The sequence below is a fragment of the Hyaena hyaena genome, unplaced genomic scaffold, assembly GCF_003009895.1.
Source record: "Hyaena hyaena isolate Hyena2069 unplaced genomic scaffold, ASM300989v1 scaffold_1537, whole genome shotgun sequence".
NCBI classification, from domain to species: Eukaryota; Metazoa; Chordata; class Mammalia; order Carnivora; family Hyaenidae; genus Hyaena; species Hyaena hyaena.
Window position 1 is genome coordinate 225,460 of NW_024082156.1, and position 8,243 is coordinate 233,702.

General features: G+C 42.4%; 1 protein-coding gene across 4 annotated transcripts in view; it reads right to left on the reverse strand.

Annotated features, from left to right (window-relative positions):
* Window positions 1-4,731, reverse strand: part of PRRC2C (proline rich coiled-coil 2C) — a 95,741-nt gene extending 91,010 nt beyond the window's left edge. For all 4 annotated transcript variants that reach the window (XM_039224033.1, XM_039224031.1, XM_039224032.1 and 1 more), the window contains exon 1: window positions 4,534-4,731. The gene's annotated coding sequence lies outside the window, so the exon portion shown is untranslated. The remainder of the gene's footprint in view (window positions 1-4,533) is intronic.
* Between the last annotated feature and the right edge of the window lie 3,512 nt (window positions 4,732-8,243).

The window sequence follows — 8,243 nt, forward strand, 5'->3', positions numbered from 1 at the left end:
AAAAAAAAAACATTAAAAATGTTTATTTTGAAACACGTTGAAGGAAAAAAAGCAACACCAAGTAATCATGTATATTCTCCTTTTAAATTCACTTATGTAGGGGTGCCTGAGTGGCTCAGTTGGATGTACGTCCAATTTCAGCTCAGGTAATGATCTCAGCTTGTGTGTTTCAGCCCGCAGTGGGCTCTCTGCTGTTAGCACAGAGCCCCCTAGGGATCCTGTCTCCCCTCTCTCAGCCCCTCCCCTGCTCACTCTCTTTTACTCTCAAAATAAGTCAACTTAAAAAAATAAATTCACTTGGGGCGCCTAGGTGGCTTAGTCGGTTAAGCGTCCGACTTTCACTTGGGTCATGATCTCGCGGTTCGTGGGTTCGAGCCCCGCGTCGGGCTCTGTGCTGACTGCCAGCTCAGAGCCTGGAGCCTGTTTCAGTCTGTGACTCCCTCTCTCTCTGACCCTCCCCTGTTCATGCTGTCTCTCTCTTTCTCCTAGAAATAAATAAAACATTAAAAAAAAATAAATAAATTCACTTATTTAAAATATAGTAAGTTGAATTAAAGAAAATATTAAAACAGTTTGAAGATTTTAAAAGTCATAAACGTCTTAAGGTTGGGAAATACTTGCCACTGGAAAATCCATGTCGTATGGAAGTTTCGCAGTTAGGCTCTGGGTCAGTAATTCGAATCCCGTTTACTAGTTAAATAACTTTGAACAAATTACTTAAGCCCCAGTTTACTAGTGTAACAGGGACAAAATAATCTACCCTCTAGGCTTACTGTACAGATTGAAAAAGATAATCTACAAAATTATCTTAGCCTGGCACCTGGCACAGAAAGTACTCAGTATCAATAACTGCAATTATTCTTGATCTCTCTTGGCCATCATGCCTTTACTTGTAATCAACGAGGCACTTGATCTGTATTATAGACAATGTTCATATACGGATTTTCTGCCCCCAAATTTCCCCTATCTGCTTGTATGTCTTTATTTTTATTTTCTGGTGTAAATCCAAAGATCACATGTCAACTTTTAACATTAATCCTTAAAACTGTGAACATCTTGGCAGTAGGAACCAAAAGCCATATTCCTCTGACTCACTATGCCTTACAAAAAGAATCTTTAATGTTTGTTGAATAAATCTAAATTTTAGAAAGGAAAATCTGATGCAAACAAATCTCATAACACATGGTATATAAACATAAATATTTGAAAGCATCTCATACTATTTTAATGGGGAGGTGGGCGGGAGGGAATGACAGTATTATTTTGCTCTACTAAGATATCTGTCAGTTGAATCTTAGTTGTGGGTCTATTCTTCTATTTCCTAATCTCATTCACTCACTAATAAATTCTAGGTACATGCCAACCACTGTACAAAGTGTTGAAGATACAAAGTAAAGGAAAACAGATATTGGAACACAGAATATTTCTTTTTTTACCTGAAAAAGAAAATTACTACATAATATGCTATGTAAATACCCCAAGTGTTTTTTTTATTTGATGTGCTCCACAAATGCTGAGTAAATCCCATCCTCCTTTAATACAGAGCACCGAGGAGTGAGAACATCACATCACATTGACAGTAATAACTGTATTGCTATCTGGTGTTCAGACTACGTATACTAACCATATAAAAGTTTTTGTCTGCCAACTAACAACTGTTGTAATAGCCTTTATTTGATCTGATTTGCCAGCAAACATATACACACACAGGCCCTAAAACATGACTGGTAATCTGTTAGTCTAGAGCAAAACCACGACAAATGTTAACTGGTGAAAAGATCAGTTTATATTTAACCTTTCCGGGGACTGGGAAAAAAACACACTACAGAAAATATACTGAAGTTACCCTCTCTTGAGAATATTTTTACCCACAAACATGTTCTGACTGACGCAACAAAGGCTTTATTGAGAAATTTAAAATGCTATGACTCAGAAAACTCACATTAATTCTCAAGCTTCTAAGCAACAGTTAACATAGATGGAGATAAACTATCATTGTGTTACCCTATTCATAAGCTGATAAATCTCACTTTACTGAAAGTATATTAGTCATAACTCAGTGAGACACAACTTCTGGGATCTCCTTCACTGTAAGAATAGGATTCTGTATCAATGTGTGTAACATTTATCAATAATCAATCCTTGTCTTACATAAATATGGCATAAACAGCATCTGAAACAGAAATTACTCAACTGGCTTACAAACTTAAGCGGGAGGGGGTGGCAAGAGGAAACCACTTGGAGAGAGGGATGTACATAATATAATCTTCAAAGACATTTTACCAGTAAGGGTGGTGGGGTGGCATAAGGGTAGGGGTGGGAATGAGTCAGAACTCCTGTTATTTTCAGCTGTGCTCAACATACTAAACCCAGGGTTACTGACTGTAGAGCATGAAGAAATCTTTAAGAACAAAAACTAGTAAGTAAGTGTAGAAAGAAGGAAAAACTATTTAAATTCCCAAAGAATAGATACCTCATTCTAAAAATATACAGATTACTTACTGCTTATACCAATATTCTGCTAATCCACTATTACTTGGCCTTTTATTATGTCCTGAGCACAGTAACAAGTCCTTTACACACATGATCTTTGTTAATCCTACAGCAAACCCTGGAGGGAAGTACTATTATCATCACCACCTCCATTTTACAGATGAGGAAATATTCTATCAACAGCATAGGCCAGATCTCAAAATTTTAAACTTATGTCATAATGTATAGTCAAGGGTTTTAACCAACTGGCCTTTATTAGAAAAGGGAAGAATAATTACCTTATATCCCATCCCCAAAGTAGTTACAACTCTTTTTTCCACATTGCAACACTTTCAGCATTATATGCAACAATGTTTCTATAGTGAAATCAATTGAAAGAAAAAACTAGGTTAGCAATGCTACATCTTCAATTACCACAGTTCCTAAAAGGACAAGGAATAGGGAGGCAGTTTAACGGCCTACTGCATGCCCTTTAGATTTAGGTAGTCCGGGTCTAGATCTCTACTGCACCACCATTAACTGCTGTGTGACCTTGGTCATGTTAGTATCTCTGATTTTATTTCCTCATCTGTAAAATGGGGGTGATAAGAACACCACCTCCCTTGAGCACTGGCTGTAAGATTAGGAAAGATACTGTATGCAAAGAGCTCATTTCTATGCTCAGTACACAGTAAAAGGTCAACTGATGGTAGAAGGAAAACAGCCACACATATAAGCTCACCAAACCAAAATAGAAAAGTAAAAAGCCTGCATTCTGACAAGCGTTTTGCAGAAAATAAAATTACTATTGGACTACATGCCAAAGAGAAAGTTCAAATTCAGTCTATTCCTAATTTTTTGTTAGGGGATCAATGCATTTGAGGTGGGCCAGAAACGATGCTGCAGTCCATCTGTAACACACACCTAAAAATGGCTCCAGAGTGGCATCTTAATCACCAACAGAGGAGGTTAAATCTACTTTTTAACAAATGCTAGAGTTAGGCTTGGTGGGCACTTAAGTATCCCGCTACTGTTTTTATCTGCAGGAGGAAGCTATCAAGCACTTAATCAAGAATCCTGATCCTTCTGGTGCATTCCAAAAGAAAACCCTCCAGCACAGCCGCCTACCGCACAATTCCAAGTACCCGAGCGGGGTATGCATCTATGAACTTCGGCTGAAGATCAGCCGGTGCAGAAATCCGGGTGGCTTTAGGAGCCTGCAAACGTCAGGCGTGTGGGAAATCTCAAACAAATCTCAAAACAAATATGCATCCCTTTAAAGGAACCAGACGCATTCCTCTCGGGCAAAGGGGCAATTTAGCAGCGTTCCCATTGGTCCCCATGCCCTTTTCTTCAAGTCCTAAAGTGGGGCCTTTACCGTAACACCAATAATATTAACGCTATCGCAAAGAGAGCGCTGCAGTGTGGGAGTCGCTACGCAGGTTAGGGGATGGCGAGGCCTAGGGTACGAAATGACTACCAAATCTTCCTCGGGAGCATGTCCCCAGCGGAAGTAGGGCTGGTCTAGATTCCCCCCAAGAGTCTCCACCGAGCCTGGTCTTGAATCCAGTCCCTCTCACACACACACTGCTCGCTGCAAATTCCACCATCACTACACACGGAAAAGAAGTAGGCAGTAAGGGCCCCAGATGAGCCCTCGAGTTGTTTGGGGGACTCATCGCCCACATTAGATAAAAACACCTATCCCAAGGAGAGAACCCCCTTCCATTTCAGCCGGCGACCCGAGGGATCCCCCCGCGGGGCCTGAGCTGGGACTGGGTGGGAGAGACCGACGGCTCCGGAACTCCCGCTGCAGACCACATGGGGCGGGTCTGACTCCGGTTTCCCGCTCCCCGACCAGGAGGCCAAGACTTCCCCCAGACACAGACGTGATGGGAGCCAAAAAGAGGGGGATGGCCGGACCCAAGGCCGTCTCCCAGCGGCTCCCCAGTCCCTGCCCGCCGGGGCCTAGGTGCGCTCCCACCCCGCAGGCAGCCCCCCGCCAGCCTACCCCGATGGGGCCCGCTTTGATCACCGCTCCTACGCCCTCGCTTTCCTTACCGGCCAGGGCGAGTGTCAAGCGGAGTGTCTGCGCACTTCGAGAGTCTCCGCCGAGCTCCGATCGAGGGATGGGGAAGGGAAGGCGAGGGGGAGGGGGCGGCTGCGAGGACCACCCGACTGGGAAGGCCGAAGCTGTGGATGGACAAACCGCCAAAGCACTTTCGCTGCTTCCCAAGAGGTAGAGAGCGAGCGAGAAAAAGAAGCAAGATGGCGGCTAGCCAGCCCCTACGTACGACGTCATGCCGCAGCGTGCGTAAGGCCCCTCTCCGCAAGCCCGCCCTCCGGCGCAGAGACCGCCGGATCACGTGGGGCCTCCGTGGCGGCCCAACCCCGGCGGAAGGCGACGGCGCATGCTGATGGAAGAAGGGAGTTTTCTGCAATCGGAGTTCCCGCCGCAGGGTAAAGATTTGCTCTACAGGAACTGTGCAAGAGGCCACGGTTGTACGTTGCTTATAGGCCTCAGGGAAGAGACCACTCTTGAAAGTGGTGGCTGGGTGTGTGAATTGGTTCAACCAACAGTTTGGCCCTACGCATCGACATTACATTATGCATAGTCTTTAACCGATTAATACTTAATGATCAGGGAAATGCTTATGCTGTAATATGTTTATGCCGTTAACTATGCTATAGACACACACAGCTGCATATTCATAGAAAAGACTAAAAACTAGTCTGGATGTTAACGGTAATGTTAACAGTTTTCGTAGGGTGTTCAGATTTTTAAAAATATTTTATGCATGCCTTTCTATAATTTCCATCTTTTATCATGACAAATCAGATTTAATGGGTAATGAAAATGTTGTGAGCCGGAATATTGTTATGAGATGCAAATGATAAATGTGTGCACACATATAGTGTACATAGTGTGTGTAACTATCGATGGTATTGTGTTTAAGTTTCGTAAAGCGTTACATATTTTTTTAGGTTTTAGAATAAAACAAAAACATGTTTTGCTAACTAAGTGCTATGTAGTATGAGTAAGTTTCTTAATATCTCTTAGATTCAGTTTTCTCATGTGTAAAATGAGGTAATACCTACTTTTTCTATGTCAACTGTACTTAAAACACATGATAAAATGTTTCAAAAATTTTTTAAAATTCTCCCACAAAAAAAATAAAAATACCTACTTCTCAAATTTGTGTTATTTGCTTACCAGATATGTGTTGAGCACCCCTCTGTGGTAGGTACTGGCACATAAAGGAATAGAACAATTAAGACATTAAACCCTGGGATCCCTGGGTGGCTCAGTGGGTTAAGCAGCCTATTTTTGATCTCAGGCTAGTGAGTTCAAGCCCTGTGTTGGGCTCCTTGCTGTATGCAAAGCCTACTTAAAAAAAAAAAAAAATGACCTTGACCCTAAGGCAACAGTCTAATGATACAGATCAAATAATAGTAGTGATACAGATCAAATAACAGGTTTGGATTTGTGCAATGAAGGAAACAAACAGGATATCAAGATAAAGAATAACCAGGAAAAAGGGCAGGGAGGAATTTATTTTAGAAAGTGTGGTCCCCGCTTACTTCTCTGAGAAGGGGCCATTGAAACTGGGACCTGAATGATAACAAGAAGTGGTAATGCATAGAGTAGGTGCAAAAGTGCTCTGGACCAAGTAAACTGCAATTGCAATGCCCTGATCTGGGAAAACAGCTTGGAATGTTCTAGAAATTAGGAGAGGAGGAGGTCTGGAACTTAGTTAACAGTGACACAAGATGAGACTAGAAGGAGAGCTGAAAGCCAGATTCAGAGGAAACTGGATTAGGGAAGGAGGGAGGGAGGGAGGAAGGAAGGAAGGGAAAAAGATTGGGAAAAATTACATTTCGGACATATAAAATTTGAGATGTTCCTGTAATGTCCAACTGTGGATCAAATATGCAATTGACACATATGTCTAGAGAGCTCAGGGGGGAAGACAGCATTGGAGAAATTTGAGCCTCACAGACATGGATTTCATACGTGTACACGTGTATTTCATAGACGTGTGTTTAAAGTGGTAGAAGAAAGTTAGATCCCCTAGGGAGAAAGGGAAAGAAGGAAAAATGGCCATCCTTAAGGAACAGCAATGTAAAGGTCAGGTGGAGGTGGAGAACTTAGAAAAGAACACTGAAGGTAAGTCAGAGAACTGGAAAACCTGAAATGATGATGTCACAGAAGCCAAGGGAGGAGAGGATTACAAGATGGTGTGAGCACTCACTTAAGTTAAATGCTGCCAAGAGGTCAAGTCATATGAGAAGTAGCCAGAAGTGTTCATTGTGTTTGGCAACATGGAGGTTACTGGTACCTTTTACAAGAAGTTTTGGTAGAGTAATGAGGTCAGAAAGTCATATGATAGTGAGCTGAAAAGGAGATAGATGCTGAGAGAGTGGAGACTATGGATAAACAATTATTTCGGGAACTTGGACTTTGCCACAACAGAAAAGCAAGGTAGTAGCTGGAGGGAATGTGGAGTAAAAAGAGACATTAAAAAGAAATGTTTTGTAGTTTTTTTTATCCATTCTGAGACAGAGAGAATGAGCAGGGGAAGGGCAGTGAGAGAGGGAGAGAAAGAATCCCAAGCAGGCTCTTCACTGTCAGCGTGGAGCCCAATGTGGGCTCAAAATCCCAAAATGTTAGATCATGACCTGAGCCAAAACCAGGAGTCAAACACTTAACCAACTGAGCAACCCAGACACCCCCAAGATACTTTTGTTTTTAATTTTTTTAATACATATTTTTGAAAGAGCACAAGTGGGGTAGAGAGAGAGAGAGACAGAGAGACAGAATCTGAAGCAGGCTCTAGGCTCTGAGCTGTTAGCACAGAGACCAAAGCAAGGCCTATGAACCATGAGATCATGACCTGAGCCAAAGTTGGACGCTTAACCAACTGAGCCACCCAACCTCCCTGAGAGACATTTTTTTTGGAAGATTTTTTTATTTTTAAGTAATCTCTACATCCAGTGTGGTACTCGAACTCACAACCCTAAGATCAAGAATTGCACACACTACTGACTGAGCCAGCCAGGCGCCCCAAGAGAGACATTTTTAAATATTGGAGGCAGTAGATCATGTTTATATGATTATGGGAATAATCCAAAGGAGGTAGGTAGCAATTATGTAGTAAAAGGAACACTAAGGAAGGGAGGTCCATAAAAAGGTGTGAAGGGGTCAGTTCAGAGAACTGATAAGAGAGTTTACCTTTGAGGGGAAAGCAGCTGGAGCCAATATTGTCGATTGGATGTCAGAAACAAGAGGGAAATCCCATCATGGCTGCTGTTTTCTCAGTGAAGGGAGAACAAGGAAATCTGCTGAGGAGGGCTTGTCATGTAGGAGTTTGAGACAACATTCAAAAGTGAGAGTGAAGGATTAAGCCTAGTGTGAGAAACAGTAGGACCGTCATTCTTTGCTGAGATCATTTTGTTGTTTGTGATTATGGATATATTCAAGGGCGCCTGAATGGCTTAGTCAGTTAAGCCTGACTCTGGCTCAGGTCATGAGCTTGCAGTTGGTGAGATCAAGGAAAGAAGCAGCTTGAATCAATAGCATGCCAGGATGTCCCTACTGTGTAGATCAATGTAGAAAGTTGCAACTATTGGAAATTAAGCATTTCCATCTTTAAGACAAAATCATCCTGCCATAGAGATGGATGAATCAAGAACAATCTATACACATAACCCTACTTGTTCTGAAACTGTGCCCATCAAGCAGCCTTTCTCCCTCCCTGCTAAAAGCTCAG